Source organism: Desmodus rotundus, chromosome 1 (genome assembly GCF_022682495.2).
Source record: "Desmodus rotundus isolate HL8 chromosome 1, HLdesRot8A.1, whole genome shotgun sequence".
Lineage (NCBI taxonomy): Eukaryota > Metazoa > Chordata > Mammalia > Chiroptera > Phyllostomidae > Desmodus > Desmodus rotundus.
Window position 1 is genome coordinate 78,126,135 of NC_071387.1, and position 9,828 is coordinate 78,135,962.

The window sequence follows — 9,828 nt, forward strand, 5'->3', positions numbered from 1 at the left end:
ATCTATCTTTTGGTTTCTTCTTTAATTTCTTTTTTGACCCAGTACTTGTTCAGTTGCAGTTTGTTTAATATCCACATATTTGTGACTTTTCTTCTAGTACTTTATTTTTAGTTTTACATCATTTTGGTCAGAGAAGATACTCGATATGATGTACATTTTAAAAAATGTATTAAGACTTATTTTGTATCCCAACATATGGTGAACCCTTGAAAATGTCCCAGGTGCCTTTAAGAAGAATAGGTATTATATGTTTGGGGATGAAATGTTCTGTAAATATCTGCTGAGGCCAGTGTTTTTTTGTTGAGACTGTGTGATCTATCTATTGCTTTAAGAGGGGGATTAAAGTCTCCTATTATTGCTGCAACACTGACAATTTTACCCTTTAGATCTGTAAATATTAAATATTTGTTTAATATGTTTTGGTGCTCCGGGATTGAGTACATATATATTAGTAAATGTTATATCTTCTTGATGGATTGGGCCTTTTATCACTACAGAATGTCCATCTTTTTCTTATTACCCATTTTTTTTGTCTTGAAATCTGTTTTGTCTCATGAAAGTACTGCTGTTCCCACTTTTCTCTGGACACCACTTGCTTGGAGCATCATCTTCCACCCCTTCACTTTAAGCCTTTGTTTTTCTTTGGCACTGAGATGGGTTTCCTGAAGACAGCATATTTTTAGGTCTTGTTTTTACTCCGTTCAGGTACTGAGTGCCTTTTGGTTGGTGAGTTCATTCCATTTACATTTCGATTGATTATTATTATATGAGGACTTAACTACAGTTATGTTACTTTTTTTTTTTTAATTGCTCTCTATCTCCATTGTTTTTTTTTTCCCTTGTGGTTCTGTCTGCTCTTTTAGTTTGGTGGTTTTCTATGATGATTTTCTCCATTTCTTCCTGTTTTTAAATTTAGTGTCACAACTCTGGATGTTTGTTTTGTGTTTACCATGAGGGTTTATGTAAAATGTCTCATAGATAAACTAACCTTTTCTCTTCTTATTGCATCTTATCTTCATTTCCCTATACAAGTTCAGTCCTTTTCCTTCTCCCCTTTAGTTTTTGTTTTTGCAAATTACACATTTTCTTGTGAGTTCATTAACAAATTGCAACAGCAAGTTATTTTTACTGTTTGCTCCTTTAACCTTTCTAATTGTTTAATACTCTATTCTGAAATACAGTTGCAATATTCTGCTTCCGTTTGTCACCTTCCTCAGAGTTATATACTTTTATCTTTTTGTTTCGGATAGAAGAGCTCCTTCCAACATTTCTTGTAATGCAAGTTTTGTGGTGGTAAATTCCCTCAGCTTTCGTTTTCTGTGAAATCCTTTATTTCTCCTTCATATTCAAATGATAATTTTCCTGGATATATCATTCATGGCTGGTGTTTTTTCTCTTTCAATATTTTGACTATATCATGCTGCTCTTTCCTGCTTTGTTTTTTTTGAGAAATCTGATAATAATATGCTGGGGTTTCTTTTGTAAATTACTATCTTTTCCTCTGGCTGCCTTAAGAACTTCTGCATCATTAACTTTTGACAGTTTATTGTAGTGTGTTTTAGAGAAGGACTTTTTTGTGTTGAGATAATTAGGTGTTCTGTTAACTTTCTGAACTCAAATGTCCAATTCCTTTCCTAGGTATGGGAAGCGCTCATCAATTACTCCTTTGAATAAACTCTCTGTTTTCTTCTCCCTCTCATCCCCTTCTGGGATAGGCATTATCCCATTATCCTTATGTTACTTCTAATGGAGTCAGATAGTTCTCATAGAGTCCTTTTATTTTAAAAAAACAAACTCTTAATTCTCTCTCTTCTTCCACTGGAATCACTTTTAGATTTCTAACTTTGAGCTCACTAACTCCCTCTTTTACCTACTCTGCTTTATTTCCAGTGCTTTCTAGTACATTCTTCATCTTATTTATTAGTTGTTCAGCTACAGAATTTGTTTGGTTCCTTTTTTATAATTTCAATCTCTTTGGCAAAGTACTCCTTTTGTTTATTAATTTTATTCCTAAGCTCAACGAACAGCCAGGATTGCGGGTTCAATCCCAGGTCAGGGCACATTCAGGGGTTGACCAATGAGTGCCTGGGTAGGTGGAACAAGAGGTCAATGTTTCTCTCTATATATCCTTTCCTCTCTCTAACAATCAATTAAAATTTTTTTAAATAGTTGTATTTTATCTCCAAGGTTGGGCTTTATCTCTGCCAAGTTGTATGATTCTGTGAATATTAGCTGGGGTTCAGGTTGGGTGCCTCTCCCCCAAATCATGCACTTATGCATTATTTTTCAACAACATCTACTCTAACATAGTATGCCAGGTTCTGTGCACAATGCTGAGAATGCAAACACAGATGACATAGCCCCTCCCTCCCTGGGGAGAAGCACCACCTGTACACAAACTCAGCTAAAGTACTGTAGGGACTGTAACAGGTGAGGTATTGTGAGCAGGCACTTGGGAAGAGAGCAAGACGGGCTCAGCTTGGCCTGCAGAGGTCAGGGAAGGCTTCTGAGAGGGGAACAAGGTCTTGGAGGAGGAATAAGACTTCACCAGAGGAAGAGCAAAGGAAAGGCATTCACACAGGTGGAAGAACACGTGAAAGTGAAGAGGGATGCTGAGAACTACAGGGATTTAGCCCTAAGCAGAGTATAGGGTTTGTGGGAAGTGATACAAGATGAGGCTGGAGAGGTAGATAAGGATGAGATCCTTCGACAATGGAGAATCCCTGAAGGTTCATAAGATGGAAGAGACAAGACCGGCTTTCCATGTGAGTAAGACCACTCTAACTGTAATGGACTGGGGAACGGGAGACTAAAGGTGAGCATAGCACTTGGGGAGGCTAAGGAGCCTGAACTCAGTGGTGGGGGGATGAACTGATAGGACCTAATGACATATTGGATGTGAACGTGATGTGTGGCGTGTTGATGCTGTGAAGCATGGAAGATGTCTACGAGTCCAGGTTTTCAACTTGGGTTACTGGGTGGATTATCCTGAGTGTCGTGGCTGAATGTCACAAACTGAGATAGAGGATTAAGAAGGGAAGCAAGTTGGGGAGAAGAAAATATAATGAGTTCAATTTTGAACATATTTACTCTAAAGGCTCCTGGGGCACTCAGAGGCCATGTCTAGAAGTTACATTTGTGACGCTGAAGCTCGGACCCAAGGTCAGGACTGTAAACTGAAATTAGAGTCATCAACGTGCAGGCAGGAGTTGCAGCCACGAACGTAGGTGATCAGCCTGGAATACTCTGCAGTAGAGAAGAGGCTGGAGGCAAAGCCTTCAAAATTTCCTGAATGAGTGCTGGCTGGTGTGACTCAGTTGGTTGGAGCATTGTCCCATGACCGAAGTGTTGCAGGTTTGATTCCTGGTCAGAGCACATATCTAAGTTTCAGGTTTGATACCTAAATGACACCTGTCCAGGACTGTATGAGAGGCAACCAATCAATGTTTCTCTCTCTCCCTTCCTCTCTATCTAAAAGCAATGAAAAAAAAAATGTTTGCAGAATGAACAGAGGAAGGGGAGATGGAGAATGAGGAGCTGCAGAGGAGGTAACCAAGAGAGAAGGGTGCCCTGAAAACAGAAGGAGAAGAATGTTTCTGTAGGAAGGAGGTGAAATCTAGTGACTGTGTCTGACAGTAAAATGGTTGTTGGGGATTTTACCTAGAGTGACTTTAGCGATGTGCAATAACTTGGGAGAGTGAATGAAGGTGAGGAAAGGAGGTATCAGGTGCAAAGACAAAAGGGGAAAGGAAGGAGGAAAAACATGGGGTCGAGGGAAAGGTTTGTGTGTATTGGCTTATTTTTAAATGGCAGAAGCATCTATGACTGTGGGTAGAGATGAAGAAACCACTGGAAAGGGAGAAGTTACAGGAGATGGGATGTGAAACAAGGAGAGAAGGATGGATCTCAGGCAAAAGAAATTTCATTGCTAAAGGTACAGGGCTGAGACATTATTTAATATGTCAGAGGAGAAATAGCCTTGGAGTGAGTCAGTCAGCATTTGAATCCTTGGTCTTCGATTTAGTAGCTGTGTGACCTTGGGCATTTACTTAACCTCTCTGAGTTGTAGTCTCCTATAAAATAAATAACATCAATTGTGCAGAATCACTGGGACAATGTGAGGGAGTGCGTGATACCTAGCTGACCAGTTCAACAAATGGAAGGTAATATTCTTGCATCCGCAGAAAAACTTCTCCACTGCCCACATCTTCCTAGTGCTTTCACTTGTGATGAGCTATGGGCAAGAGGGACATTACTATGTCCTCTTAACCATTGCTACTCTCCAGCAGGTATTTTCCCTCTCCGATTGCCTTGCATTCTGGGTCAGAAGAGCAGGTGGTGCCCCAGAGCAGCAAGTGAAGAGGATTTTCTAGGATGGAATATCAGCTTGTTCCTCTCTATCAAATGCAATGGGACTGCTCGTACCAGGGCCCTCAGGACACAGCCTAGCACATAACCCTTGGCATTCCCAAACATCTCATATTCAGAGAGAGCCTGGGGAGCAGTGGATATTAGTGGTCATTGGTCCAATGATGCTCTCATCACAAGGGAAGAAAATGAAGCCTGGAGAGTTGAGATGACTTGCCCTTGCTCACCCAGCTTGTAAACAGTGTTAGTTCCAAAATCAGTCTAGAACCCCAGCCTCTGTTCTAACATAGCCCATTGCCTCCCCATCAGGATTATCTACACTCATGCACCTATGTCCCAGGCTGTCCATCTCCCAACTCAAAAAGCCACAGGTCCTGTGGCAAAAACAAAGGAAGAGATTCAGGGAGGTGGAACGGGGGGGAAGGAGATATGAGTCAATTCCTAGTTAGGTTGAAATAAAAGAAGCCGGAGTTGTTGGCTGTGGCTCAGTCTTCCTGATACCTATGCCGCAACCTGCTTTCCAGTCTCACCTCCCACTTAACCCTGGACCATCCCCTTAATTCCTCCTGGGACAATAAATACAGATGGAATTGGTTTTTTCCACCCTGGAGGCTGACCAGTGCCAGAATGTCAGGGGCATTGTGTGGACCTCTGCCTATATGGTGGGCATGTGCTAAACACTGGACTTTCCTAAAGTAATTCAATCATCGTATGATCTAGAAAGGTAAATATTGCATATTACCATGAACTCATTTTGCAGATGACAAAATGAAACCTGAATTTCCCTGGCATCTACCTGAAGGTAGGTGTAGCTTCGCTATGTGGATGCTGACATACATGTGCGCAGTTTCACCAGTGAGCTCCGAGCTCCCTGAGGAAAGGGCTGTGTCTGGTTCCCCTTCATACTGTTGGTACCTCCCACCCACTCTGCATCTTGCACCCCCATCCCCCTCCTCTCCTTCCTTCCCTCCACCTGCCACCGGAGTGTTGTCCTCAGAATCAGATGTGATCCTGTCCCTCACCTGCTCAAACTCTTACCCACTTTCCTGTTGCCCAAATGACTGAACATGGCATTCAAAGTCTCCAAATTCTGACCCCAATAAGAAGATGGAAAATCTGTTGTTCCACTGAGAGACAGTGCTTTAGATTCAACTATGACACATAGGTTTCTCCTTAGTCTTTGCCTTTGCTTCTCCCCATGCCTGGAGTTAATCTACTTTCTACCTGTCATAGTGTTTCAAGGCTAAGATATTGTGCAGCCTATTCTAATCTGGCCTCCACCTCTCAGGTCAAATCACATCCCCTGCTGGGGTCCACTTGCCTCAGGTTAGTGCCTTAATTCATTGTCTGACTTCAAGTGTTTTTTGTTAGTTTTTTGTTTGAGCTTGTTCTTCAAGGGCAAGAACCTCCCATTGTTCATTTGTGTGTCCATGCCATGCTTTGCATGTTTGAATAGTTGGAATCTGATAACAAAAATAAGGTGAATGATGTCTAGAGTTCATTGACCCTTACCATACTATATGTGCTAGCACTGAGCTAGGGGTTTTAATGCAAAGCCTCATTTAGTCTTTTTTTTTTTGTCTATGTGTCCTTCATAGTTGTTCCTGAAAACCATTCCTCCCTCCCCCTCCATTATCCCCTCCCACTCATTTAGTCTTCTGAACAACTCCATGAAGTCTGTTATTAATCACATTTTATTAATGAGGAAATTGAGTCATTTATGGAAATTAATTCACTGGCCTAAGTTCACACAATTATTACATAGTGGAGGCAGGATTCAAGCACAGCAGCCTGATTCCTAAAACCACAGTACAACTATACTCTTCAGAGGGTAAATAAATGTATGAATGACTACTGATATTCATTGTACTATAATTTTGCCTGCTGTGTCTCATAAACATGAGACACAGCAAGCAAGATGAAATGCTGGTCCCTTGGAGCAATTTTAAGATGAAATGTTGGCCCCTTGGAGCAATTTTAAACATACACAGTGGATGAAGCAGACTACGAGTGTTTTCCTCAGTTCAAGAAATGATTGCTTCACCCACACAACCCCTCTTACACTTGTCAAAACCCGCATTTTGGGGGGGAATGGTTATGCTGGGGTGTGAACACATTGAAGGAAGAAGAGAGAGGAGAGGAGGGATATAAGATTAGAATTCTTGTATGATAATCAAAGTTAAAAGGAACCAGGCTTTTCCTGGGCTCACAAGCCCTCTTTTAAGGGGGGAGGAGGTTGGTGAGGCAGAGAAAAGTGCCTTCTCTCTTCTGGGCTGGTAGCCTCTTCTCTCATCTCCCACTAATCACATCCAGTTACTGTCACCTCTAGTTATACCCACAGGAGTTTAGGGTAGAGCACAGCACAGGGAATATAGTTGGTACTTTCCTATAATGAAGAAAGATGGGTCTTCTGGTTTCTGGGGTGAGGCCCCTTTAGTCACATATCCAAGATGTGGATCAATTAATTAGTGAATGAACAAATGAGTGCGAATGAAAAAATCAAGCAGTGATATAAATGTAGTTTGAGCAGAGAAGGCCCCCCCCCCCCAAAAAAAAACCCAGCAGATGTATTCCCCTAGCCATACTGGGGAAAAAAATTCTGCCAGAGCTCTAACCATGGAATTCTCAAATGGTAAAAAGGGAAGGGAAAGGACCAAGTCTTTGTTGTTGCTGCCATTCATTTATTCTACACAAACTTACTGATTGTCTGTTATGTACTGATGTGGACTCCAACCAGTGGGGTCCATATGTTGTGGATGCAACAAACAAATTCACACGGACTGCAGAAGTCCAGTGGAGAAAAGGGACAGCATGGCCACTCTCTGAGTGAGAGAGTACACTGACCCTTGCCCGGACAGGCTTTTATTGCTTTCTGGGAGTATTACATCAAAGAAAGTTCTCATTCATTATGCTCAGGTTTGCTTTAGGTGATTACTTTTTACAGATAACAAAGAAAACGATGTTGCAAATGCAAGGGAAAAAAATGGTTGAAGTGGTTACACTCTGTCCTTGGGAGGTTTAGTACAGACCTTAGGAAGTTACTTCAAAAATATGCATTAAACATTTGCTGCCTTAATTCAGGGTGAAGGAATTTTAGCAAAAACAAGCCTCAAAGCAGCCTAGATTCACCATGATGCCATTCATTCACTCAACTTTGCCTACATTCATCTATGTCCACATATATGTGGGTATATGTATTTAAACACTCAGAATTTTATTCATGCATGTATTCATATATTCAATACTTCTTTGTCACTAAGGACTCAGTTATTAAAAGGCATTCAAGGGTGACTTCTTATTCCTTCAATTATTCAAATTTAATTCATTTGTCTAACTTTTGATAAAGTCAGTTCTTTAATTTTACCCCAATTATATTTGTTCACAAGTTTCATTTCAATATTTTTGTTGTAAGAACTACCAGGGAACTATGTGATTTCTTAAGTTGCGAATAACAGAAGGAAGTGGACAGGAAAGCAAAGGAAAAAGGAACCAAGAGGTAAAATTGAGCTGGGACAGATTCTCTTGGCTGGTTACATAATTCCAGACTATATCCTCCTGTTTGTTCCACATCATTGGAGTTTTTATGAAACGAAGCCAAGGTTTGAATCAACCGAAAAGAAGACAAGACCAGTAAGGGCAAAGATGAAGTTTGGGGTTGAGATAACCTGATCTCTCCCACGTTAAGACCTCCTTGCACAGGAATGTATATAGTCACCACCTGTGCTGACTATATAATGGCCCTCCCAAAGATGTCCACATCTAATTCTCAGAACCTGTTATCTTATTTCATAAGGCAACATTATGTGGTAAATGTGATTACATTAAACAGTTTGAGATGGGGAAATTAAACTGGATTGTATGGGTGGACCCAATGTAATCACAGTTTTTTTTTAAGGGAAGTTAAGAGATCACAGTAAATAGTAGGATACTTGAGGATGGACAAAAGAGGTTATAGTGATGTGTGGAAGGGGTCGTGAGCCAAGGGATGCAGGAAGTCACTAGAAGCTGAAGAGGCAAGGGAGTGGATTCTCATCTCAGATACTCCAGAATGCAACAGCTCTGCTGACATGTTGACTTTAGTCCAGTGAAAATGATGTTGAACTTTTAAAAAATATTTTATTGATTATGCTATTATAATTGCCCTGATTTTTTCCCCTTTGCCTGCCTCCACACAGCACCCCCCACTCCCTCAAGCAATACCTCCAACCCTGTCCATGTCCATGGGTCATGCATATAAGTTCTTTGACTACTCCATTTCCCTATACTGTACTTTACATCCCCATGGCTATTCTCTAACTATCTATTTATACTTCTTAATCCCCTCAACTCCTCACCCATTCCCCTACACCACCCTCCCATCTGGCAATCATCAAAACACTCTCCATATCCATGATTCTGTCTCTGTTCTTCTTGTTTCCTTATTTTGTTTTTTAGATTCAATTGTTATAGATTTCCTTTTTTTGCCATTTTAATGTTCATAGTTTTGATCTTCTTTTTCTTAAATAAGTCCCTTTAACATTTCATATATTAATGCTTTGGTAGGGATGAACTTCTTTAGTTTTTTCTTGTCTGATAAGCTCTTTATCTGTCCTTTTAATTCTAAATGATAGCTTTGCTGGGTAGAGCAATATTGGCTGTTCCTGCTTTTCATGACATTGCATATTTCTTGCCAATCCCTTCTAGCCTGCAAAGTTTATTGTGAGAAATCAGCTGACAGTCTTATGGGAACTCCCCTGTAGGTAACTAACTGCTTTTCTCTTGTTGCTTTTAAGATTCTCTCTTTATCTTTAATCTTTTTTTTTTAATATATTTATTGATTATGCTATTACAGTTGTCCCATTTCCCCCCCACTCCACTCCATCCTGCCCACCCCCCTCCCTCCCACATTCCCCCCCTATAGTTCATGTCCATAGGTCATACTTATAAGTTCTTTGGTTTCTACATTTCCTACACTATTTTTACCCTCCCCCTGTCTATTTTCCACCTATCATCTATGCTACTTATTCTCTGTACCTTTCCCCCTCTCTCCCCCTCCCACTCCCTTAATGACAAACCTCATGTTCTAGTTGTTTGCCTAGTTTGCTCTCGTTTTTGTTTTATGTGTGGCCGTTAATAACTGTGAGTTTGCTGTCATTTTTCCTGTTCCTATTTTTGATCTTCTTTTTCTTAGGTAACTCCCTTTAACATTTCATATAATAAGGGCTTGGTGATGATGAGCTTCTTTAACTTGACCTTATCTGAGAAGCACTTTATCTTCCCTTCCATTCTAAGTGATAGCTTTGCTGGATACAGTAATCTTGGATGTAGATCCTTGCGTTTAATCTTGGGTAATGTAATTATGATGTGCCTTGGTGTGTTCCTCCTTGGGTCCAGCTTCTTTGGGACTCTCTGAACTTCCTGGACTTCCCGGAAGTCTATTTCCTTTGCCACATTAGGGAAGTTCTCCTTCATTATTTGTTC